The sequence below is a fragment of the Crassostrea angulata genome, unplaced genomic scaffold (genome assembly GCF_025612915.1).
Source record: "Crassostrea angulata isolate pt1a10 unplaced genomic scaffold, ASM2561291v2 HiC_scaffold_167, whole genome shotgun sequence".
Taxonomy (NCBI): domain Eukaryota; kingdom Metazoa; phylum Mollusca; class Bivalvia; order Ostreida; family Ostreidae; genus Magallana; species Magallana angulata.
The window spans coordinates 149,417-177,316 of NW_026441720.1; the positions used below are offsets into that span (position 1 = coordinate 149,417).

General features: G+C 33.5%; 1 long non-coding RNA gene and 2 pseudogenes across 2 annotated transcripts in view; 2 read left to right on the top strand and 1 right to left on the bottom strand.

The window, feature by feature from the left end:
* LOC128169657 (uncharacterized) overlaps positions 1 to 5,799 on the bottom strand; it is a 78,034-nt gene extending 72,235 nt beyond the window's left edge. Inside the window, exon 1 of one of the 2 annotated variants that reach the window (XR_008241570.1) lies at positions 5,709 to 5,799. This is a non-coding gene — a long non-coding RNA (uncharacterized LOC128169657). The remainder of the gene's footprint in view (positions 1 to 5,708) is intronic. The other variant, XR_008241569.1, reaches the window with a different exon arrangement.
* LOC128169662 (hemicentin-2-like) overlaps positions 1 to 27,900 on the top strand; it is a 307,406-nt pseudogene that overhangs the window by 146,046 nt on the left and 133,460 nt on the right.
* Positions 94 to 3,077, top strand: LOC128169646 (uncharacterized; annotated as a pseudogene).

Here is a 27,900-nt window from a genome sequence, read left to right on the forward strand (position 1 = left end):
ATGTACTTTAAATGCATTTTTGTTTATACCCCCGCCCCCCCCCCCCAAAAAAATACATAAAAAACTATGTATGGCCATGTAATTATACATATACCGGTATATGTCATATAATTGTATTAAATTAGGCTAATTGATACAAATCTGTCCTGAATAATAAACTTAATTCATATTGAACTTTTTTTTAAAGAATGCAACAATTGACTTTTTATTTTTAACATATTTCAGGACTCGCAACAATCCCAAGAGCTTTTCTCACAAGAGGCCAGGGCCCTACCCCCATTGGCAGCCTCCACGGAAGTGACTAGTGTAGATAAAACTGCTGCTTCCCGTAATGTGATGGATGTCTTAACAGAAATATGTAAGCAATTAAAAAGATTATTTTTGTTACTTATTTATCTGATGATTTAAGTATATAGTGAATTTATTTATTTATTGATGACAAAATTTTTATGTTGTGGGAATTTTCTTTATCCAAATTAGTGAATGAGCAGAAAAAATTAAGAGAAGAGATCTACAAATTAAACTGCACTCTAGAGGCATCCCAGGCACAGAAATGTGCCATAGTAGAGGGATCTCCCATAGAGGTGACTGAAAAATTTATCCTTATTTTATTGTTAAGATTAGAATATTATTAAATTTAAATTAAGTTAAAATTAAAATTTTAATTATTTTTCATTTATTTATTTGTTATTTCGCAGAAGGAATACATTAACTTCTTGAAGGAAAGATTCAGTTTAAATCCTTGGATTTCTTTCCAGGAGCCAGAAACACAGGTAAATTGATATACAGTAAAAGATGGTTATAGCGAACACGCTATTTAATGAATTGATGCTTACAGATAAGTGATTTTCATTCCACAAGACTTTAGTACATGTTGTAAATTTGACGGATATAACGTACAAATTACGCTTATATATCTAAGTAAAATCTGCCTTCCCTGGCACTTAGTTATTAGCATGTTTTAAAGTAGTTTATTTAAATAATAAATGGTCCCCTTATAATATGCATGCATGGTCCTAATTTTATCTCCATCAAGCAATTTGTCGCTTTGTTTATGTGTTGCTTGGATCTAACTTGGTTAGGATCAAAACTTGTTTAATAAATGATAGTCATATTGTTTTGCAGAACATGTTACAGAAATTGATAAAAAAGGCTGGCTGGTCAGATTCCTCTGGGAGGTCATTGAGTGTCTTACACTACATTTGGTTCAAAAAAGTTCACTCACTACAGAAATCAAGTCAGATCAAAGGTTTGTCTGTACTGTTTGCAAGTTTATTTTTACATTGGGAGAAGTTGTGTAATATGACAATTGAAATCTTATGTTTTACAATTATATAAGATGAAGTATCATATTTTTATATGATCATCATGCATGTATTAGCTATGATCAAGTTTTTGTATAATATTTGCATCTTGTGTAACGTGGATAATGTTGGATTATATATATTGCTTTCAATAATGTACCTGTACTGTAAATTAAAGTAGTCTTCTTTTAATAATAATTGATCTACATGTAGTGCAATCCATAAATTTAAGCTTTTCAATTGCCACCCTCAATTATTTAAGCTGCTTAACAGTTAAATATATTTCAGGATTTTAAGTAATTTTTTTTTTATTGTAGTTGATGGGCAACAAAGAAGTAGATGTGGAGGGACTTGCTCTGAAGTCCCTTCACAACTACCTTTGGAAATGTTTCCTGCCGTCCCATGTTCCAATTCTTGATACACAGAGACAACATCTGACATTGATGCTGGTAAAGCCTTTCAGACTTGTATAGAAATTATCTCAGTGCTCCTGTTTACCTAATTATGCTCCTATAATTTAGAAGAGCCACATGTATAGAACTATTGAATTAAGGCTGGTGTTAATACATTAATTTTATTTCTGATTTGATATACATGTAATATATTATGTAAATACATGTACGTAACAGTACTATACTGTAATGAGAGTCTGGAGCCTTAAGGGCTTTTATTATTTAGCTGATCTATGCACCTATGTAATAATGCAGTATTTATAATATATATCTAACCAATGACTTTTTTCAATATATACACATTAATTAATTGTGTTAATTTCCGTGTTATATTTTTCTTGTAGAGATCTTTCTGTGGAGCTGAAAAACTGTTCCGAAAGGGAGGAACAGCGGGCTATGCCTTCTGGAAGGAATTTGAGAAGTTTCACAAAGTTGTTATAAATAACACCAGGGACGACAAATGGGAGAAGCTTGAAGAGAAAGAGGAACGAAGAATCAAGAAATATGTGGATCAGTTGTAAATTACAAATAATTATGTTATTAATTAAGGAATGCATGCAATATTTATTAGTTTTATGCGATATAAAATGGTTTGGGACAGTTTACGCTTTATAAACTGCAAAGCGGTTTATAAAAAAGCATTGACTGCCCCAAACCATTATATATCGTATAAAACTAATAAATATTGCATTCATTTAATTTTTAGCTATTAATTGCGGATAAAAACAGTCATTTGACCATTAAAATTACATATAATTGTACTAAATTCAAATGTAACGTCAGGGGGATGTAGGCAACATTCTTTATACAATATAAAATAATTTTTTAGCCAATCAGAAAGCGCGTTACAACCAAAATTGAATTATATTGGTGTATGACAAGGAAAATTCTTAATCAAAAAATTATTAGATTGTAACTTTTTAAAATTCATTTAATTTGCTATGTGTATTGATTGTAAAATAAGCTTTACATATCAATAACAATTATTTGGACTCTTTTGGCTGCACAATTCTCATTGGCAAACTTCTCTTGTATAAATATCTTATTGCATAGATTTTTCTCAACACTGTTACTTTCAGACTATTTTTTTTTTAGCTTTATGACATCTTTGATCAAGCGGTTTTTATATTGCCAGTAATTGTGGTATATTAAATGTAAACCACACGATTTTGAGTAGTTACATGAATGTATTCTAGTATCATGGAGAAAACTCTTTTAAAAATTGTTTTTATATTGTGTCAATAGTAAGTAAGTGTGCATATGTTTATATATTTGTTCAATGACCACCATTGTTCTGTAAAAAAAAGATCAGAATATATGTATCGACAATTTCTTTACTGTTTTGAGTCATTTTTTATTCTAATGAAATTGATATTGTCATCACAAGATGTTATCCTTATCTGCATATTAAGATTCAACATTCAAAGACCAGAACAAACAAGATAAATATAGTAATATATATTGATAAATTTGCTTTTGAACGAAAAAGGCTACAGCCTTCATCTCCACATATTTTCTTCATATGATTCTCACATGATGTCAAAATTACATGATTGTCATATAAGAATTATATAATCATTATATAAGCGATCATATAATTTTGATATGATGCCCTTATTATATAATTCTCATGTCAGAATTATATGATTCTCATATGATACCGATGATATGATTCTCATATGATGCCCTTTTTTTATCATCTCATATCAGCGCAATTATATAAGAATCATATCATTTTGATATGAGAATGATATGTGGCGAAATCCCCTGTGTACCTGTTAACCCTCCCGCATTGCGCGGAGACTCCCGCAAAACGGCCTAAAAATCTAAGATCCCCCGCATCCAACCTATCTCCCGCGCGGGAGACAAATTTCTCCCACAATCAATTTTTTCTTCCCCATACCCCCCCTCCCAATTCTGAATCTTTACATGCAAATTTCAACAACCATTGTGGGTTTTTCTCTGATTTTGAGCTTAAAAAAAGCTGCTGTGTAGCTTGAATATATTAAAAGCCATCCAAGTACTGTCTACCGTGATCATGGTACGACATGTTATAGTCCAGTTTACTTTTTTCGATTACTTCCGGTTTTGACTTAAATCAGTTACGTTTTTAGTTATGCATAGGCCTTATAAAAAAAATAAGTGAAAGCTTAAAACATCTTGATTTTACTCTGTAACACCAAAGAAAACAATACACAGCCAGTGGTGTCACTAACAGGTGCACAGGTAAAGCACCCAAGCCACGTGCAGTGAATCGTGACTAATTCTGTCTGGCCAGCACCGTCGGTAAAACTCAAAGTGAGTTTTTGGAACACTGAGTGTTTATACAAGCTACCGATAAAAGTGAAGCTCGAGGAAAAAGTGTAAAAGCATTTCACAAGAGTTTTTAAAGTTTATAGTACCGGTACTATGATTTACAGGGATGCTATAGACATTACAACAGAGATCATTTTTAAATGACACTGGAGAAATACATGTTGTTTTGTGAATTAAAAATCTTTCCTATATATAAGGCAAAAAATGATTTTAATGAATATTATTTCCCTACTGGTATTTTCTTAACTGGGTTTCACTGCATATTCAAAATACGCAAAATAAATTTTCTGTGTTTACCCTAGATGTCAGCATGCAGTGATGGTTCAATACTCAACAATAAGAAGACTTAATATAAAAGGTGGCACTATTGACTTCTTGTATTGTACCATGCAAACAAATTAATAGTTTTCTGAACACAACACAAGTTATAATTGCACACTGGTAGTCATAGAAATAATAAAATTTAAAATGATTGCAAATGCATTAATTACAATGGTAAAATAAGGTGTCTAACTGTATTTTTAATATATATTTGCATTTCACGTAAAAAAAAAAACGTCGTTTACGCAAAATCTCCCCCTTAGCCAAGTTGGTAAGGGGGAGATTCTCCTACATAGCAGCTTTGAAAGGTTAACAGGTCCAGTTTAATCACTAGATTTAGCTACGTAGCTCGATTTACCTACATAGCTTTATTTACCTACCTGAAGTAGGTTTATTTAGCTACTCAATCATACTTTTGTCTTAAACTGGCATTTGTACTAACAGTCGCACAAAGGTGCAGCAGTAATTTTCAACTTTGAACTGATCTGAAAACAATTCATAAAAAAATCAGTCTTATAACTTTTGCTCTTTTTGCGCAAATGCAGTCAAAGTTTTAAAAGTTTTGGGGCTATGTATAACTGTTTATGTGTTACCAAACAGCTATTTTCTAAATGGGACAACAAAGAAAAACAGTTCTGGTTAACATGATGATTAATTGGTAATAATTCAGCACAATATGAAGCAATCACACTTATCCATGCCTCATCGCACACAAGGTGTCATACAGTTAATCAAACAATAGAAATGCATGTTTTCCTTAAAACTGCTCAAACGCAGCGATGTTTTTACTATTTTTCCTGTGAGTTGCTTTTATAAACCTACACAGAACAAATATAGATTGACAGTTACTTGCGACTTTTTGTCTGTTTTACATAAAATGCAAAATTGCAGAAAGGTAGCTAAATAAACCTACTTTAGGTAGGTAAATTAAGCTATGTAGGTAAATCAAGCTACGTAGCTAAATCTAGTGATTGTACTGGACCTGGTTAACAGGTATGTCATAACATATCAGCATACATAAAAATGTATGATACACCCTTCCACATCTTGCACTCAAAAAATCACAAATAATTTTGTGATGTTCGTAATACGCGATTCGTAATGAACAATCCATCACACATTAAAATAAAAGGACGACTGGGATGGCGACAGCCATTGCATGCTATCAATTTGTGACGTCATATGACACGTTTAGCCTAGAATCAACTTGAATATGCAAAATTCGGTCGAAAAAAGAAACCTGTTTAATCAAGCCTAACCAAAATAAATAATACTATTGCACAATATCAGTATTAGTACAGGAAATACTCCCTACCTTCCAAGGGTCACCTTGAACCTGTTTGTCGAAGCGATGAAATTATGTTCAGCTTCCCCGCCATGTACATTCGGAAACCTACGGTTTTTTTAAAAAAGTTCCGAAATTCCATTTACCATTACGAGCCCGATTTAATTACCCCAGTCATTAATTCAGTCGTTATCACTATGTAGCATTTGACCAAACATTATAAAAAGTAATTTTAAAGAAATGACATTACATCTCTCTCTCTCTCTCTCTCTCTCTCTCTCTCCCTCTCTCTCTCTCTCATTTTTAGTCTGTCTTTTTGCTTAATGCTTAAACATTATTTTATATATTTGTTTTTGAGGAGTGAATTTTTACAGATTCTCAGTTTATGTATTTTTCATTAACCACAGGCTCCGCCTGCTCCATTTTAAAATTTTCTCTTAATGAAAAAAAATCCGTGTAAAATAATCCGCCGGTGCCTGACGGTCGTGACGTTATATTTTACATTTGCTAGAACCTCAACATATCAATGCAATATACACATTTATCATCAATGAAGATCTTATATTTTCAAAAAAAATCTGAAGACGGTTTTTTTTAAAACAGCCTTTATAAAGGTAGCTTTTTCTTTCAAAAATCATTCATTCATTTATTCAATCATTGATGTCAGGCTTAAACAAATAAAATATTTTCATCAACAATTCGTCTATTTAAAGCTAGTTCTAAAGACTTTAAAATTTGCATGCTTGTTGAAAGTTGCGCTCTATACATGTATTTGATTTTCCTCAAGAAAGAGAGAATAAAACTTGTGCAACCATTTGACTGATTAAAATGATTGAGTTCTGCAAAAAATAGCTTCACTCCTTATGTCATACAAAGTAAGATACAGGTATATAGACGAAAAATATTTCATGCTATGTACTAGTATGTATATATCCTCTCTCTCTCATTCTCTCTCTCTCTCTCTCTCTCTCTCTGCATGTTTATGTTGTAAAGTCTCATCTGCATGTCTGTCTATTCATCTGTCCATCCATTTGTCATCCCCCTCTTTCTCTCACTCTTTTCTTGTCTACTTATATCTTTTACTTGCTACCCATCTCTCTCTCTCTCTCTCTCTCTCTCTCTCTCTCTCTCTCTCTCTCTCTCTGCATGTTTGTGTTGTAAAGTATCATCTGCATGTCTGTTTATTCATCTGTCCATCCATCCATCATCCCCTCTTTCTCTCACTCTTTTCTTGTCTACTTATATCTTTTACTTGCTACCCATCTCTCTCTCTCTCTCTCTCTCTCTCTCTCTCTCTCTCTCTCACACACACATACATACACACACAAACGCACTGTATCTCTCTCTCTCTTAATTTTTTTCTCTCTAAGTCTCAATGTCTGACTGTCTTCATTAAATTAAATGCTGTTTCTGTTCATGTTTACACTTATTCCTATCACATTTCTTTCTTTCTTCTTCTTTTCTCTGTCTTGGTATGCCTTGGTCTCTCTCTCTCTCTCTCTCTCTCTCTCTCTCTCGCTCTCTCTCTACATGTTTGTCTCTTAATGTCTCTTTATTTGTTACCTCTTTGCAACTGCATGTCCATCTATTCATCCATCTGTTTGTTTCTCCTTCTCCTTCTCTCTCTTTCTCTTGCTCCTTTTTCTTATCTACTTATATATTTTACTTGCCATTTATATCTTTTCTCTCTCTCTTTCTCTTTCTCTCTCTGTATGTGCATGTATGTTTAAGAAATAAATGGCAATTTAAAAAGTTCATTGGGATATGAACTTGGTTGGTCACATGATCAAATCCTGTAAAGCTAGGAGGGCTTCTCAGAAGATTTGATCAAGTACCATCCAAATTTATATCCTGGTGAATTACTTAACATTGCTTACATTGTAATTGATGTTTTTTGTTTACAAATTTATGCAATTGTCAAATGATAAGCATGTGCAATTATCATGAAAAAGTTTACACAGAATTGATTAGTTCATATAACTAAAGGAAGCAATTTGTGAATGTAGATATTTACATTTCACATTGTGTGGAAAGCTACTAAAGATATAAGCACCATTACACAGACTGGGTACCCAAAGGTTTAAATGATGAGTTCCCCAGTCGACAGTGAATTATGCTATGGAAAGTGTCTACTTATTATTACAGTCAACTGAGAAACAGGTTGACTGTTGACAGTAGACACTTTCCATAACAGGTTGTCAACCCTCAACCTGTCCCTCAGTAGATAGATCAATAGAATATTTGATGGAAAGTGTAAACTGTCAACCCTCAACCTGTCCCCCTGCATGTCAACATGAAATTGTTTCTCTGTGTTGTACATGTTTATTTATTACTAAACATTTCTTGTTATTTTTTCAGCCTATTGTTCTATTAAACATGTATGTATTTCCCCCTTCCCTTCTGCTTTTTGACTGCATCTGTCTGTATGCTCTATCTGTCTGTCCCACTGTCTTTGACACTCTCACTTTTACAGTCTCTCTCTCTCTCTCTCTCTCTCTCTCTATGCATGTTTATTCCTAAATACCTCTGCATATATCTGTCTTTCTCTAACTCAGACTCTCCCCTTCTCCCTCTCTGTCTTTCTCTCTGTCTGTCTGTTTCTCTCTCTCTCTCTCTCTCTCTCTCTCTCTCTCTCTCTCTCTCTCTCTCTCTCTCTCTCTCTCTCTCTCTCTCTCTGCATGTTACTGATGCCTGTGTATAAAAGCTCCATCTGTCTTTAATCAATTTGATCTGTCTGATATAATCTGAGTATAATCCATTTCTCTCTCTGATATTTTTATTTCAAATATATGACGTTGTCTTAATGATTTATATGATGATAAAATGAACAATTTTTATTTCTTATATTTCCAGATGGCCTGATAATCTATAATACTGCAGCTTAGCATGCACAAATATCAGGCAGGTTATATATAAAACATTTTTATTCAATATTAATGATTAATGTTAATCTTTAAGATGATCAAGGATGACGGTAAAATGTATATATATTATGGTTAAAATCAAGCTAAATAAATTACAGGACTTAGTTATTATCCAGTATGATTATCTATTTGAAACTGTTGCTGACAACATTCCACTGTCTTGGTCATTTCACACAATGAAAATCTGTTTAAGTTTTTTATTAAATTTTTTTCATGTGTCTTATTTTTTCATCATCCTCTCTTGGGCCCCCATTCTTTACTTTTTCTCTGTCCCTGGCTCGATAATTGCCACATGTGTGTTTCAGCAGAGTATCATATTTCTAGTCTGACTCAGTTTTAGCACAACATTCCAATGTGATTAAATTCATGAACTAGGCTAGTTTCACCAGACACAAGAAATGAGTTTATGCCCCCCCCCCCTCCCAAGAAAAAAAAACAAATTTAATGTTAATACAGCAATAAAAATATAGTTCTACTGACAATAGAATGCAAGTTCAAAGAAAACATTCATTGATCCTATTGAATATATGATAAAAGATGGAAAGAGATTTACTTTGGCTTTAAATTATTAAAATGTACTTTTTGTTAAGTTAATTTTGTTAATGTATATATTTTGATAAAAAAAAAAAAATTTAAAATAATTTAAAGCATTTAATCATACATGTAATTGCATGCTTTAAAGTTTACTAAATTAATACAATTTATTTCTCACACAACATTAGAAACTACCCATGGATCACAGTTCTTTCTGAGTAATCAAATCATAATATTTCCTTATTAAACACCCGAATAAAAAATTATGTGATTCACACTGAATTAGCAATTTAGGTTAAAGATGTTATCTCATATTTCACCCAGAACAAGCAGCATAACTGATGAAACATAAGTTTATATGTACATGTACATGGAAAGAATAAATGGGTCAAAATATACACTAATTATTAATTATCAGTAAACCTGTTGATTCTTTTAGGTCAATGTTATGCATGTGCTCTCTCTCTCTCTCTCTCTCTCTCTCTCTCTCTCTCTCTCTCTGACTCTCTCTCTCTCTCTCTCTCTCTCTCTCTCTGGAATGAAAATGATAAAATAACAGACAATTACAATTTTATGATTTCTAGTAAAGATCTAAATTGTTTTTCAACCTACATTATTTGTTTGCAGGCATAAATTGTTTATGTGTCTATAATATGATGCATTTTAAATATGAAATTATATAATATCACAATACCAATGACAGTGAAAAAAATTGCAAATTTACAGCAAAATTCATCAATTTAAATAGTTGACTCTGCTGGCATGAGGAAAACAAACTCCAATGTATTACAGAAATCTATTGAACTATAATTCAAGCAGCAAGGACAACTTCTAGCTATAGTAGATGCAATTACCTGTTGCAAAAATTGGCAATTTGTTGACATCTTTAAATGTGCATCTTTTAATATGACCTGAAATAAAAATAGCATTGACCTAAACCTATATTAAGTGCATGCATGTGCCAGCTGCAGCATGCATGGTTATATAGATTGACTGTTTATGGTGTTATAGTACTACCTAATTATCTTCATATTTTGATCATAAAAATATACATGTATTTGCATTCACAGTATTTATCATCCACCAGACACTGCAATTATATTAATGATAATATACATGCATCACTGAATTAAACCTTTAAGACATACAGGTTACTGTGACAACTACTTTATAATGAGTACAGTGGGCTCTTAATTCCAACAATTAAGCTCTCAAAGAAATCATCGTTCATATCTAACAAATTAATAACTGTTTATAAATACATGTTCGTTCAATAGTTTAACCATTTTTGTAATATCCATTTCTATGCACTTTCCATTCTAAACTTCTACACAGTTGTAAATTGTTATACATGTACTTGGTAAGAACCTCGTTAGTTGCTAGAACTTGTGTTTGAGCTATTTATATATTATGTTTATGCAATCATTTCAAATATGTTCAAACCAAATTAATATATGTAGTCCCATTATGATGCTGATTTTTCTGTTATGAAGTCTGATTGCCAGCTAATACCGCCTTATTTTTTGTTCTGTAACAGTGTAATTATAAAATTTCTATACAATGTCAGTATTGTTGGTCATTAATTGTTTTAGACATATAAGGAATTAATTATACATAATATAAACCTGATCACAATTCATAATGTCTCTAGACATTAAACAGATATAAATAGACTTTACATTGTGTTCCTTTAATTTTTAATTTCCATTCTTTATTATTAAAATGTATCACATGGTGTACATGCCTGAGTCATCTCTTTTTTATAATTCCTGTACATATGTACTAACAATTAAATTTTGCTTGCATGATATCTATTTTGAACTGATTTTATGGTAATATAATAACAGTGGGTATGATATTCTAACACAATGAGTTCATGGATACACATGTACACCAAAGTTGAAAGTCTCGACATCTAAGAAAATCAACATCATGTATTGCTCAGGTCCAGTTCCCTTGTTACTTGAAAACCAGCCTTCCATAGTCCCACCCAAATTCAGATAACTAATTCCATTGATCAATATGGCTGGGTGTCTCTCAATATGACAGTTTTAACAAATACATTATATGCTAATATTTCAAACTTTTACTTACGGTGTAATGAATCATGCATATCCAATCAAATTTGTATGGGATGTACCCCTGGATCTAAAATCAAGGGTGTATTAGAATTGATTCTGGGATTAAGGGTCACTAAATTAATCCCACTTCACTTTTAATTAGACTTGGATAATAACTGAATTTCTAAGTAACTGAATGGAATTCAAAATCTCAGAAGTCTTCATGCAGATCATTATGTAAACATCTCATTTTGCATTTAATTCTTTTCTCTCATATACTTTAATGTCATGCAGTGACTTCACAAAATTTAACCTTTAATGTCTTTAGCAAGATCTAACGAAACTGCAATCTATTCAATGCTGTTTGATCAAATTGGGTAACTTCATTTGGGTTATAAAGTAGGACTGAACTCCACTAATTATACAAATGCATGTGCTGGTAAATGAAAACTGTTTTTATATGAATCTGAGACTCTCTCTCTCTCTCTCTCTCTCTCTCTCTCTCTCTCTCTCTCTCTAACACATGTTAGGGTTTTTTCCCATCAATTGAAAATAAATGAGAATACATATAAGATTAATATTCATATAAACATTCCAAGTTAAAAATTATACATGCAGGCTAATATTTATAAGTGCAATACATTGTAGATGTATAAACAAGGGGCACCTAAAGGGAATTGTTTTGAATTTAATTTAAGCTCTGTCACAGCCTTGGATTCCATTGACTTTATCATGATGTGATTGTGCATGTTTGTTTTATTCTATTGAATTGAGAATCTGTTATCTTTAATTGATAAGATTGAAAATCCAAAGAAAAATCAGATAATAATTAATTAGATATGCAAAATCTATATGTAAATGCAGAGTTTCAATGATATGTTCTGTGTACTGTGAGATGGTAATTAAAATTTAGATTTAAAAATGATGTTATCCCTATACATTAAGAAAAGGATATACATGTATATGATTGTACCCATCTTTTAGTCGTCACAACAGCAACCACATGTGCATTTCAAGAGTTATTTTTACCCACCTTAAGGATTGTTGGGGTTTTTTTTTTCTTAAGCATCAGGATTTATGCAACCCATGGTTGTGTTCATTTATTGTATGTTTATATCAAATTTGAACACTATCATATATCTTTATAATTAGATATAATATATTTGTTCCCATCGTGGGTCCTTCATCAGAATGGTAGATGGTAGTCGTCTAGGTTATTAATTTAACTTGGGGGGGGGGGGGGGGGTGTCATACTTTACTGTTGTTAAAACAAAAAGGTCTGTAGGACATATTCCTCACCTGAGTAATAGATTTCTTTATGTGTACATACAAATGCAGCTGCAAATTTATCAACAAAATTTATCAATATGGGTATAATATACAGGAAAATCTCAATATAAAACTCTTATAATCAGGATAGAAAAATTAAGTTGTGATCAAATGAATCGACATTATGCTATGAATACCGGTAAGTGACTGTGTCTCTTGTTACCAAATAAGATTAAATGGAATTTTCACTTATTATAATAAATGTTTGCTTTCTCAGGCAAAAGAGTAAATATACATGTAACTTCCTTTTTTGATAGGACAAGACATCTGAACCCTTCTTTGCTATTTATATGGGGTGTATTCGTTTCAGGATATCTTCAGTGTATGTACTTGCTATTTTAAAAGTAGATAATAGGAGAGACATAAATAACAAAATATTTATGTCTCTGATGATAGAGATTTACAGGAGATCTCCGAACCCCAAACGAGCAAATTAGGATTAATGTTGCAGCTCTCCATCCACTTAATCAAATACACTCATTGTCTCCAGCATATTTCAAACTTACACAAACTTGCACGAGTTCTTGGCGAGCTACATGTATGATATGGTGTTCCGATGGGACCACTTCGACCTTCGCACTTTCGCCTTTAGGTCGAAGAGTTGCAAAGGCGAAAGTGCGAGAGTGCGACGGCGAAGGAGCGAAAGTGCGAAGATGCGACGGCGAAGCGCGAAGATGCGATGGCGAAAGTGCGAAGGCGAAGGAGCGATACTACTACGCCTTCGCAACTTCGCACTTTCGCCTTCGCCTTTTTTGATAGCATTCAGAAAGTCTCGGTCGATTACATAGAATTTGATGCAGGCACCGTACTCGCCAAGGTTTTCCGATTAATCCATGATATTATTGGTACGCATGCGCTAGGCCATTGTGCTTACTATGAATGTTTATAAATATTTTAATGTGTATATGTGACATATATGTTTACCAGTGCTGGCTATGCCTAATCATTTATACTCCGTATAAAATGTAATGTCCACCAGAATGTATACATATGCACTTTCAGACTCCTGCCACCTACCAGCTGTCTGTTTACCGTGGATCAAACACAGAAACATTCTAATTTCATTATGCGACACTCCTTGCTCATGTATGGACCTAGAGGGGGAGAGGGGGTCCGCCACCCGGAAAATCCAATACTAATAACTTCACACATGCAGTAAAGGGGGAGAGAGGGTCCGGATCCCATTCCCCGGAAAATGTAATTTTATTAATTATATATAATAAAATTTCTAATTGAATATACTTCATTACAATGAAGTTGTTAATCTTATTAGAAATGTTGATATTGTAGGTTCATCGTCTACCTCATATTTCCTTTTATACAGCTAAAATTGTTTTTAAAAGATAGAGAGCTCCACAATTATAAAAAGGCGAAGGCAGAAGCGCGAAGATGCGAAGGCGAGAGTGCGAAGTTGCGATGGCGAAGGAGCGATAGTAGTATCGCTTCTTCATCTTCGCGCTTCGCCGTCGCATCTTCGCACTTTCGCACCTTTGCCGTCGCACCTTCACACTTTTGCCTTCGCAACTTCGCACTCTCGCACCTCGACTTAAAGGCAAAAAAGTGGCCCAATCGGAACACCATAGTATGACGATTGTTCTACGAGAATGTTCAAATGTAGACGACCTATTACGACTTGACTATTCATTCGTTTGTTGGCTCTCATAGATACTTATATTTATAGTCCGTCAAAGGTTCAGAAACCTATTCAATAGAGGTATATGCAGCTGGAGATGATCGGATGATCATCCATACAATAAAGTAGAGAAAAGATGAAATAAAATAGAACAGCTCAATCACAGTGGCAACTCCGGGAAAATATCGATCAGAGCCCGTACAAATTAGTAAAAATGTTGAACAGAGGTCTTTGAAACTCGTTGAATTTCGGATGCATGTTGAGCAGAGATCGTGTCTATGCTTTCAGAACTCGCTAAGCAACTCTTAAAATGTCAAACTACTTTTTCAAACGGGGGGAATCGCCGACATACTAGTAATACAATAAATCGGCGACATGCGCACAAGACTGGACAACATCAATTCAATATGTCTTTGACATTTGTTCGAGACTAAAACTTGCACAAGAATTCAAAACTGTTTTGAATTCTTGTCGCTGTTTGGCGAGCAGCGGCGACATGAAGAGACATTTATTCAACATGTACAGAATTACCTGTGGTATGTTCGAGTCCTTCACGACACCTAAATGGGTTTATTACATGTTCTCGCTATATAAACTCGTAGCTCCAAATCGTGACAGCGAGACCGGGGCTATAAGGCTCTCTGCGTGTGGTTTGGCCGCTTGTTAGGACATTAGGCTCCCGTGTTAGAACCTGCTGCACCATCGTTAGATGCCAAGACACCTAATGCATCAAAGGTATCCAATGTTAGGGCATTAATTAGGCTCCGTGATTAGGGCCTTTATGTAACTAAATCAATTTTAATTCTTCATCCTAACACAGTCAAAACAAAAACTGATAATTTAACGATCAATTTAATAATTTGTTTAAAGAAAGATATACAATGTAAATGAAAAAATGACAATAACAAACTGTCAACCATTTCAAAAATCCATAAAACGAAATGCAAATTCACAGTAGAGCAACACGGACCTCTAAAAATCAGGTGTCATGGACGAGTGAGCATCCTCTGCGCGGGGTATATATTAAAGAAATACTCAAGTAAAGAATGACTGGATGATTTCTCCCATGCTAACCGGTCACACCCGCCGTGTGCTCTTTGTCGTAATCGAAAAAAAAAATCGGAAAACTCCGTAGACAATTAGGTGATTAATTTTGGTATAACAATTAGTATGAAAAACGTCAGTCAGCATGTGACCCAGCGGAAGATTGTATTTGCTGACAAGGTCGTTGTATCGACCATAGAACGTACGAAAAGATGACTTCAAAGAAAACTGTCGACAGCCCTGTTTTATCAACTTGTTTAATTGTCAGTAGCTTGTCTCGTCTTAGAAACTGTTCATACGAAGAGCATGCCTTTATGTATCGAATTAACTTAGAGACAAAAACACCATATACAGGTGACGAAGGTATATTACTACATAAGTAAGGAAAGTTGACTATAGAAAAAGTTATCGCGTTTATCATAAAGTTGTGTTGTTAGATTAAAACATCATTATGCAAATCTTTCATGAAACAAAAAAAAAAGTTGGAATCTTTAGAAAAAAATAAGGAACTCTGTTCATATGCATAGAAGAAAAAATAAAGAACTCTGTTAATATGCATAGAAGTATCATTAGATGCATATTTCCTACACCCCCCCCCCCCCCCCCCCCCGGAGGTATGCAAACAACTTTACAGATTACATCTCTGCCAATGTAAAACAAAACCCTGTTTTACTTTAACCACATATTAACAGGTATTTACAATATCTTTGATAGCTACAATTATCCCTCTCGATCAAATATTCGAAAGTCTGCATCTATACATGTATTTTTCATATAAGATACAAAAATTAGGTATTTGGATAGCATCAGGGTCATCTATGTTGGTTTCTGGGAAACTTACAATATCAACATTTCTAATAAGATTAACAACTTCATTGTAATGAAGTATATTCAATTATAAAAAGTTAACTATAGACCGACTCTTGCCACACCAAGTTTGCTCCCCAGCTTTTGAATGATTGTTTTGTTACGTTTAGTAATGCAGTTATAAGTTATTCATATTTTTAGAATTCATAAATTGCACATAAATGTTTTCACTTTTTTCATTTCATCAAACCAATATTTTGATAAATCAGTCCCAGTTAAGTCTGTGTATAGAAGAAGCTTTGAAAGAAAAAAAAATATGAAATGCACTACCTTCAAAAGACACGACCTGGTCATTATTTTCTACTACATGTATTAAAAAATTCTTCAGTTTTTATGCATAATAAAAATGTTGGTTTTTCTGTGTTCTACACAGCATGTACATGTGTATTGAATTATAATAAAATGATGCCAAAGACACCAACCATTCATTTTGATATGCATGCATGTATATTGTATTGTGGATGTCTATCGAAATATACTCAATGAAATCGATGATTGTGTCAATGACATCAATTATTCATTTTCTTAATCGTCGATTTTGTTTAATTCTTATAACTAATAAATGTATGCATCTGAGCATACACCAAAGAAGTTAACTGAAAAACATATGTGTAAATCAGGATTGTTCTGAAGTTTCCAATTTATAAGTAAAAAGGAAACGGTCAAAATGACACGCTTATATTATCATATTTTTTGTTCAACCTTAGTGTGCGTATAACTCTTCAATGTAAAATAAACAGTCGCCATATTCAGTTTGTTCCTAAGACATCGATTCACCTGCCTACTTTAAAGTAGTCATGTTGTATATTTTATTTGTTAAAATGAAATATATCAGAAAGGACACTTTGATAAAACTATAATCATGTACCAATCATTACTAAGTATATGAAATGTGTATGTATACATTAAGATTTAGCATATTGCCCGCAAATATTTATTTTAGAATAAAAATTAACCTCCTATCAAAAATTAAATAATAAACTGCACTATATATCTATGAAAAAATAGGCGGGCGTTGAATCTTACTGATTTGTAATGAATGCAATAACATGGCTCTTAAGATATGTCAAAAAATAGTTTTACAGTAAGAAAGTTTTGTAAATTAGCTACATGATAGAGATGATAGCTACATGATAGCAGAGGATACTCACTCCTCCTTGGCACCTGAGGCCCGTTTCACAACGGCTTCCTAAGATGTTTCCTAAGATAAGATATGCCTACATTGTAAGTTATAACTTAGGAAGTTCCTAAGATTTGTCATAGCTGGTTCACAAAACTTTATGAGCGTAACGCAGTTGACTAAATATTATCTTAAGCCCCTTACACTATTTGTGCACGAGCAGAAGCGACTGAATATTCGTGCGACCGATAAAATTAGATGTGAATCGTAAACTGTTGCCGAAAAAATCGCATTTGAAAAAAAGTCGTACGATCTAAGCGAGCGTTATGTGATGTAAACGCATTAAATATTGCGATATATCTTGCGTCTATATACGACTGTTGAAAGATAATGCGATAGGATCGCGCGAGAGACCAGGTGATCGGACAATTGAACGTGCGCCAATGCGATTGGACTTGCGATCATGCGTTCCATGGTACGAATGCTCGTGCGAGTCAGAGGGGGTATATATACCGCCCATTTCCGACGCTTTAGTAGACACAGTTGAAAGCGAAAGAACATGCCGGCCAGTAAGAAACAGAGATGCAGCAGCAGATATTATACATGTAATACCTCAATATGATTATTCTATTATATTTAATCGGTCTAGAAAGTCAGGTGACAGGGCGATTTCATAGGAATGAAAAAGCCGATATGAGCATATGATGTAGACAAGCATGATTAAATAAAAAAATATTTAATCGTTATGATTATATATCACAAGACCAACTTAACTATCTATGATTCGAAATTATGAAAGAAAAGGGAGACAGTAACATGCAGAGGAAATCAAACAATCACGACGTTATTGCCTTTGAAAAGTCAAACATATAATCATATGTTGTTCGGGATAATAAAACGTTTTTTGTATTAATGTTTAAGGAATATGAAGATTTATTACCCCAGCAAAACAAATTTTCCTCGGGCGATGCCCTCGGGAAATATGATTTTTCTTGGAGAAATAAATCTTCATATATCCCTCACAACCATGCAATAAATGTATATTGTTGAACTGTGATCTGAAACAGAGATGCTTATACATGGTATATAAACTAATGGCAAAGCATGGCATATTACTGATAAGTCGTCCAATGATAGTAAAACGTTGCAAGATAACATAGGCATGCTGAGCAACAGTCTTATGGTCGCACAATACGCGCATAAACAACTGCGATTTATCTTACGACCTTTAAAAATCGTCCATCACTCTTGCGAGTACTCAAAACGTTGTAAAACGTTCGTACTAATGTTCGTGCGTTGCACTGCGATAATTTGGATCGCGTTCGGTCGCGTCTGAATAGTGTGCATGTCCACTATTCAGAGGAGACTTGATACGACAAGTATGCAACGAATGCGAAAGTTGATGCAACGTAAGCGAGGGCTCGTGCAACGTATGCGAAAGCTCGTGCGAAGCTCAAAAGTTTCGTCGCAAAGTGTTGTAAAGTGCTCGCGCGCCAATTGTGAAAGGGGCTTTAAGATACATTGTAAGCCAGTTTTTTTTAATAATTTCGTTAATTCCAAACTCACTAGTATCTCGATCATGTAAATTCTTTTCAATATGTCAGGATTAAAAGTCTACACGAGAGATGTTAATTGAAGAAATATATCTATATTTTGATAGTTCTAAAGTTTTCAGTTAAACCCCTGTCACACCGGAGCTGCGTCTTAACGGCGATCCCGCTGCGTCCTTAAAAAGTGTAAAACGCCAAGGTAAACGCAGTAGAGTCTCCTACAGCGCCGTAGCAACGCAACGACATCTTCGTCCGTCGCGGTGGGATCGCCTTGAACGTTTTAGAACGCCATGCGACGGCGCGCACTTTGAACATGCACAAAGTAGGCGCCGTGGCTCTGCGTTCTGGTAAACACGCCCTAGAAGTGTTGTGAGGTCGCCGTGACAGCGCTGTAAGATCTCCAACAGCGCCACGAGAGCTCCGTGGGCGCGCTCAAGAAACGCAGCTAATCGCAGTGTAGACGCAGTGATAAGCAATTGCGCTTGCACGGAGACCTCACGGAGTCCTATGGGATCTCACTGCGTCTCTATCGCGCTCTCACTGCGCTCTCACTGCGCATCCACAGCGTTTGAACAAGTTGTTTTTCATTTGGCTGCATTCACACAGCGATCCCAAAGAGCTGTTGCTGCATTCATCGCGCTCTCGTGACGTTTCTTCTGCGTTTATACCGCGCTCCCACGGCGTTTCTTGTGCGTTGTCGAAATCTGTGACTGTTGTACAATAGCAAGCGATGTAATAATTATCAAACTGGATGTAGATGACTGTAAAAAGTAGCATTTGCTAATATTCCAAGACCTATCAATGAACGTAGATGGAATTCATGCCATCTAATTACGGATCTTTTTTGTAGACCTGACTACTAAGAGTTTTGTCATAGTCCTTCACAAATTGGTTAGAAGTAGTTATGTTTCAATTACAATGTACCTTCTTATAAAATCAAAAAAAAATTTAAATCATTTATTTACTAATTGTAAATTCTTGTTTGTTTCCAATACAATGGTACAAATCAATATTAACCTATTAAGAAGTAAAGAACGTCTTGTGCACGCAGTCAGCGCGCAGAGCAGGCCTTGGACGCGCGGTAGAAACTCCTAGAACGTCATGAGCGCACGGCGGAAAGTCAGCGAGAGCGCTAGCGCAGTACATCGCCAACTAGAACTCCGCGGAAACGCATTTACACGCCGTGGGAGCTCCGTAAGAACGCCTCGGTCGCCGTCAGGACGCCGTAAAAAAAACTGTACATTTTTTCTCAATTTTACTTGCGATCCTACGGCGATTCCATGAATTTTACAACGCCGTGAACACGCCGTGGGGACGCAGCTTTGTGTGACAGGGCCTTAAGAAGTCCTGATGATTTGTGTATTCTTGTATTTTCGTTCAACTTTAATGTGCATGTAATTCATTTCAATACCAAATAAACAGTTACCATATTGAATTTGTTCCTAAGACATCGATTTAGCTGTTTTAAAGTTAAGACATACATGTAATTTAGGAATTTCATAAGATAAGACAAGAATAGTGAAACGGATAAGTAATGAACTTAGGAACAAGTACTAAGATATAACTAAGTCCTAAGTATGCTTTGTGAAACGCACCCCCCCCCCCCCCTGCTTTCGACTATTGATTGAATACCCAAATTGTCCATGGATATTTCTCCGTTTTTCCCGATCATGATATTTTCCCCAAATTACGACATTTTTCCCCGATATTGACATTTTTACCGATATAATATTGGGCGCACTGCGGGTGTGACCGGTCAGCAGTGGATGCTTACTCCTCCTAGGCACACAAAGATTTCCTAAGATGTTTCCTAAGATAGAACTTAAGATATGCCTAAGTTATAACTTAGGAAGTTCCTAAGATTTGTCATAGCTGTTTCACAAAACTTTCTTAGCGTATCGCAGTTGACTTATCTTAAGAAACAATGTAAGCCACTTTCATATCATATTTGTAATCCTAAATTGATACCGTCAATTTAAATTCTTTAAATTTCAATATGACACAAATGTAAACTTTTTCAATGAATGTAAAAATTCATTCCCTTATTCACCTAGAAACATCTTAGAAAAAAAGTAAAACGTGTAAATAGAGTGTAAATAGTGTAATGTCTAAGTACATGTACTAAAATTATGTATAATATTTTTACACTCACATGCATACAAGAGTAGATTAAAATTACGTAATAAATTCGTATACTTTATTTTCTTTAATTTGAGAGAATGGATAGATCGTCCTTTATTTTTTCAGCTATATATATTTCGTTATTTATATTTTAATATTATTTTTTGGACCGCATAAATTAATGGAAAATATTGGTCACTGCTATAATTTCTGTTATTTTTATGAATTTTTAATAGCATGTGTTAACGTATATTGTTATACTTTCATGTTAAATACTGAAATCTGATTGGTTAAGACGCAGTTAATAATATTTTCTATTACCCTCAGCGTTAGCAACGCACTTAGCAACGGGTAACATTAAAAAATGTTACATGCGCGAAAATTATGCGCGTACGGTTCGCTGTAGAATTTACGTTATTCCTATATAAAAGCAGTAAAATTTTCTTAAAATTAAGACATTCAGTATAACAAAATAAATAGTGCCTGTTTTGGAGGATAACAGTTAAAATTGACACCCCTCGAAAACCATTGTCAACCTCCGCTTCGCGTCGGTTGACAATGGTTTTCTCGGGGTGTCAATTTCAACTGTTACCCTCCCAAACAGGCACTATTTATATACTGTTTATATACTAATATGCTTATTCCAAAATCTAAAAAACGATCGTTGAAATATCCAGATGATTTTACTGTTTCATACGGTATGTTCCAAATGGAATACAATAATTATATGCAGTGACAAGTAGGATTTTGAATGGACAGATGTGGAACTTTTAAACTAAGTTTTTATAACGCTAGTTTTCTTGTAATGATTGATATAAAATGGTGTGTTTTATTTTGTTTTTACAAAAAGAAAAATCGAAATTCACAAATAAATGCATCTCGGCCGATAGAAAAAACGAGGATATAAGGCAAGATTTTCAGTGACTGTATAAAACAGCATTCCTATGGAGGATTTAGCGTCGACATTCCTAAAACACTTCCCGGTTATTCCTACCCCCCATCCCCCAACAAAAAAAATCAATTAACATCCCCCCCAAAAACCACACACACACACCTACCACCTAAATTTTCTCCCGTAAAAAAGGTTTATTTCTTGGAGGGATAGGACAATTCATCCAGTCAATCTGTAATTGAGTATTTATTTAGTATTTATTCCTGATTTTATCAAACTATTTAAGAGATCAGTGATTCCCGGGCGTGAATAATTTAATTAACATCAGTGCACTAGCTATAACTATACCCGCTATCAATCTGCGTGTGCGATTAGATAATCTAAAAAAAAATGTAAAAATTTGAAGTTAACACCAAAAAAATTAACTGATCATGAAGAAATATAGGTATATTTTGACAATTTTTAAGTTTTCAGTTTAGAGTAATGTATCTATCGATGGAGCTTTGAAATGAATAATTTGGACTATATAAACCTCGCATTTTTATGGCCAGTCATTAATTTTTAAATTATAAGGAACATATATTCCGTCTTTTTGAAAAGATTAATAATCTTGATAATAGCCCTTTAATGATACGTGTATTCTAGTATATTTGTTCAACTTTAATATGCGTATAATTCATTAAGATAGACAGTCGCCATGTTAAGTTTGTTCCTAAATATCGATTTACCCATTTTTTTTTTTCAATTTTATTGTCATTTTCAAAATTAATACAAGAAATCAAAGAAACAAAGTAAACTTTTATTGGCACTCACAAACCCTTTCATACACTTGCACACATAACTAAAAGAAACATTCTAATTGTTTACATGAAAATTACAGTTTAAAAATATTTTTCCAGTTTGACCATTGTTTGTCAAATTTTACAATTTCACATGATTTAATTGATATGTACATGTATCTTTCAACCTTATATTTGAATAAGATATGTTGTAGTAGTCCCTTTAAGTGAGAATCTTTTTTTGTTTCAAACAGTTAAAAATATACTGTTTGGTATACAAAATTATAAAGTTTACAACTTTGTTACCCCAATTTAGAGATATTTCACCAACTATTACATTAGTAATATTAAATCCAATTTATTTTTTTACCCATCTTTATTTACCCATCTTAAAGTTAAGACATAACTTAGGAAATTCATAAGATAAGATTGGAATAGTGAAACGGGTAAGTAATGAACTTAGGAAAAAGTTCTTTCCTAAGATACAACTTAGTCCTAAGTATGCTTTGTGAAACGGGCCCCTGATATTTGGAGGTCCGTGTTGCTCTGCTTTGAATTTGTATTTCGTTTTATGGATTTTTGAGATAGTTCAAGGTTTGTTATATTTATTGTTTGTTATTGTGTTTTACCACTTTACAACTTACAGATCAAACCGAATGCTCCGAGACAACGACTTTACTCAATTTAGACATATAACTGGAAACAGCAGACCAGACTGGATATGGAAAATTCATAGCGACGTTCAGGAAGTTACTCTTTGTAAATTTATTGTTAAACTTTTGACTCTCCAAGACCTTCCCCCGCGCATCTGCAGTTTATGTCAAAAACTGTTCACAAATATTTTTGAACATGTTTCTACTACTTGTGATTTATTTAGAGAAGCCTGGTGGCAAACTGTTATAGAAAATTTGGATGCAGTAAAGATCGTGTGATCAAAATCAAGAGGGATGTAAACCCCTCATATGAGTCCGAACCCCTTATCAACGCGTTTAGAAACAATCCCTATTATAATAATCGATCAGTGCTTATTATTAAAGTATTATATAAATTTTACTATTGTCAGGTACTCTTCACACATTTGCCCTAAAAGAAGAAAGTCACTATTCATGATCACAAAATACAACATTACAACACATGTTTAGAATATCGATGTTCATGTATTACGTAGAAGAAAACAAAACTGCCCACCACCTACTTTTTCTTAAATTTAAATTGAATGAACATTGAGTCCCCCCCCCCCCCCAACACTTTTATGGGACAATGTAAAAAATTGAATCGAAAATAAGGAAATAATCAGTGAAATTGAAGTTAAAGGTACCCCTCCCCCCTAAGATTAGGATTTTCAGGATTTTGGAGAGTAACCTTTTTCCTTTTTTTTTTGTTTTTTGGTTTTTTTTTTTTGCTTGTCAAGATTTTTTGGATGAGTCTAATATCATTTCAACAATTATTCTTTCATGATTATTGTTCGTTAATTATCACACAATATCCTTTTGTGTATGAATTTGTTTTTCTTTATTATTTGCATCATTACCCGCCATATGTCGAAGAACGAAGTGAAGTAACTGTTAACAATAAATTTGTGGCAATGTAAGAGTGTTTAGGTGCTCTTGCTACGGATTCGAAAAACTATATACAGCGATTTATTTACAAGTTCGGTGTTTATAACTTCAAAATCAGTTGAACAGAGTGAAAATACAAGTAATTTCAAAGTCGTTTTCTGGATCAAGGTAACAAATGTATTCTTGTTTACAGCGGGGTCATTTTTCTACGGGGTCATTTTTCGTCATGTTTTACATGAAGAAAAATAACCTCTGGGTCCTTTTTCTTCAGAAAAATCAAATTATTCTTCAGCAAGGGGGTTCATTATCCTACGTCGAAAAATGACCCCCGGTCATTATTATACGGGGGTCATTATTCTTCATTACACCGGCATTTCTAATATCACAAAAGGGACAGTAATTTCAAGAATTACATACACAATTTTTATAACAAATTTTGTATGTGAAGAATATGGCCTAAATTCATTACGCATAAAGAAGATGGGTGTTAAAGGCGTGTACAGTACCTATATAAAGACAGATAAGATACTGTAAAATTAAAATATCAATATTTAAAGAATGTATATATAATATTACATCGATTTGTAACCCTTAAATATGTTAAATACTTGGAATATTTTGCTTTGAAATAGCGTATGCGTATCAAAACTTCGATATAGTGGCATTTCTGGAACTTATATGCCTTTTGATCTAAAGAGTGGGTCTGAGCTTTGTATTTTCGTCATGGTCTAGATAAGGTCTGATGGAAATTAAACCTATTTCAATCAAAAATACATGGAGAAATGACCCACTATACTATGAAAATATTATTTTGTATCACAACAGTTGAGTGATTAGGAAAAATCACTTTTGGAAATTGGGATACTCCAAATTAGAACTGAAAAAGGACGATATAAGGGAGAACCTCTATCTCGATGAAAGAATACATGTGTATAATTTTTTTTAGTCGATGAAAAAGAAAATGAGATAATTCTTTAAAATTGTATTTAGTGTTTTCGTTTTTAGAATGGAATTATTAAAAAATATCGAATACAATCAAACATTAGTAATGTTTTACTTAGACTGTATCATTTCCCTATTTTTAAAATTTTCCTAGACATACATCTAAATACTTACTTAAAACAAACCTGTATAGACAATCTTTATTGTCCACAAACGCAATGTGTAATTTCTGTCAATACATATATGTTATGATTGTATTTCAGTGGCAGATAGGCCCAATGGGCCGGGTGTTTCAATATTCATTTTGTTTCACAGTCATCTAATTTGTTATAGCACATGTCACTATAATAAATTATTCACTTTATTGCTTTTTTACTTAATATAAGTCCGTAAATTCGTGACCAAAGTCGCATATTGCATTTAAACATGTACTTTTTGCGACTGAAATGGCTCTATGATGAGAGCATCAGATGAAACGTAACTTTATAGAACTAGGCTTTTTAGGTTGTGGGTTCGTTGACACCCACACTTTCTGAGTTTTTTCTTATCGTTTGTTAGAATATTCAAAACTGAATATAATTCGACATTGCCCTTTTGTAAACTTGTATTATAATATTACATGTATCAAATACATTTATAATTAATTAGAAATTGCATTTACGACTAAACCAAATGAACATTTGCACTATCGTTGTCACTCATTTTCTTGAGTAATTTTTGTGAAATCTAGAACAAGCAACCACCGTTTCTCTATGGGGGTTGTTCGCTGGAGTAATTTACAACCTCACGAAAGAATTACAAATTGTGGAATGATATTCAAATAGGAGACGAGTTTATATACCTGTTAAAATGTATTTTCTTTGATTAAATAAATATCAGATATATAATGTCTAACCGAGTACTCTAATGTTCTGTACTTAATTGTCAAATAGTAACTGCGTACTAAAAAAGCCCTCTGCATTTTCATGACTAAAATTTATGAGGTTTGTTCTTCACGAGCAAATTGAGCCAGTTCTGCTCATCCAAGCTGTTTGTACATGTATATCTATGTGTTGTGCTTCTTGTACCTTTTATGGTTTTAAAAAAATATATAAATTTAAAAAAGAAGAATTAATACAACGATGCGATAAAATTAAAGAGATTGCCCTCAAACGTTATATGCAGTATCATACTAACTGTTGTTGTTGGTTTTTTTTTTTATCAATTAAAAGACTCAATGATATTCTTGTTAAATAGTTTGATTATTGGTTATTTTCTGAATTTCTTAATACAAGTTTTCATTCTACAATTTTTTTCTCCATTTTTAAAAAATCAAACATACTGTAAAACATGTCAGATTGACGGACGATTAAGGTAATGTAATCTGGAAACAGGAAGAGGATCTTATATCGTCCGGGAGGGGAGGGGGATATATCTAATGTTTGACGAAATAATATGCTAGGGCGCCTCCTTTCCACCCGTAGGGATATTGCACACCAGACCCATTTTTCTGTGGGAAAGACTATGCGGGAATGAGGGTTTGAGGGGGGGGGGGGGGGGTGGCTATGCTTTATCACTGGTACCAACAAGTTTTTCTGGAAAAATATTTTTATTCCCAATGGAAAATTTAACGTCATTTAAATACTGTGGAATCATTAGATTTCGTGGTTGCTCAATGATTTTTGTGGAATACGTGAGTATCTCTCATCCACGAATTAACATCCTCCACTAATTAATAAATTAGTGTTATAAAGTCATATTTCCTATATAGAAGAATACACGAAATTACGTTCCCATGAACCAATAAAATTTAAGCAATCGACAAAAATTGGCCCCCACAAATCTTTATCAAATGGCAATACATGTAACTATAAGAATGAAAATCTTAAAATAATATTTTAGTTATCATTCAAAGTAAGTATGTTAGATAAAGATATTTCGTTTTCTTAAATCATATTTTTATGACTGGGATTAGTTTTTCACAATACTTCTATTTCATTTTTCCGCAGGTCAAAGAGGAGATAACTCGTTGGGGTCATGTAGTGCATGCGTTGGAATGTAAACAATGAGAGAGAGAGAGAGAGAGAGATTCATTCATTATTAATAATTAAATTAATTATTGTGGATTTAATAGAAAAGTTGTTCGAACAGTAGTCTAAATCACCTAAAATGAAGTTATGAAATTTTATTTTGATTAATCCTCTTGATGTTTTCATAATAATGACGTGGTATTAATTTTTTTCAAAGACAAAATCCAGTATAGAAGTTTACGAATGGTGCTGACAGCAAAGTGCGCTATAATTAAAGACATTCTACTTAAATGGCAGTTGTCTAACCATATAAAAACCATTGTATTTAAAAATTCATTGGTTTATAAAATTAACATTTCTTGATAAATATATGTAGTTTGATTACTTTTCATTTTAAGAAATCAATTACACAGTAAAACACACTGACAGACGATTTCGGCTTAAATACTCCATCCGTGGTTCAAAGAGAAAATAACTCAAAATAACTCACTGGGTAGACGTTGGAATGTAAACAAGAGAGAGAGAGAGAGAGAGAGAGAGAGAGAGAGAGAGAGAGAGAGAATATGAATTACGATTGCATGTTTACATGGAGCAAATGATAAAAAATTGCATGACTATTAATTATATGTAATTTTAATTTTATGACAGATCATGAGCATAATTTAATCAAACACTTCATTGAATAACTAGCCTACAAATATTTCATGTAAACAAATAAATGAGGCTTGAAGGACAATTCGCAGACAATACAAAAATGATCGAGTTGTGCAAGTTTAGGAGCAATGAATTACAGATCTTGAGTTCACTTATTAGGTAAATTTTGTCAATGTTGAAAAATGAGTAATTACCTGGTGTTAAG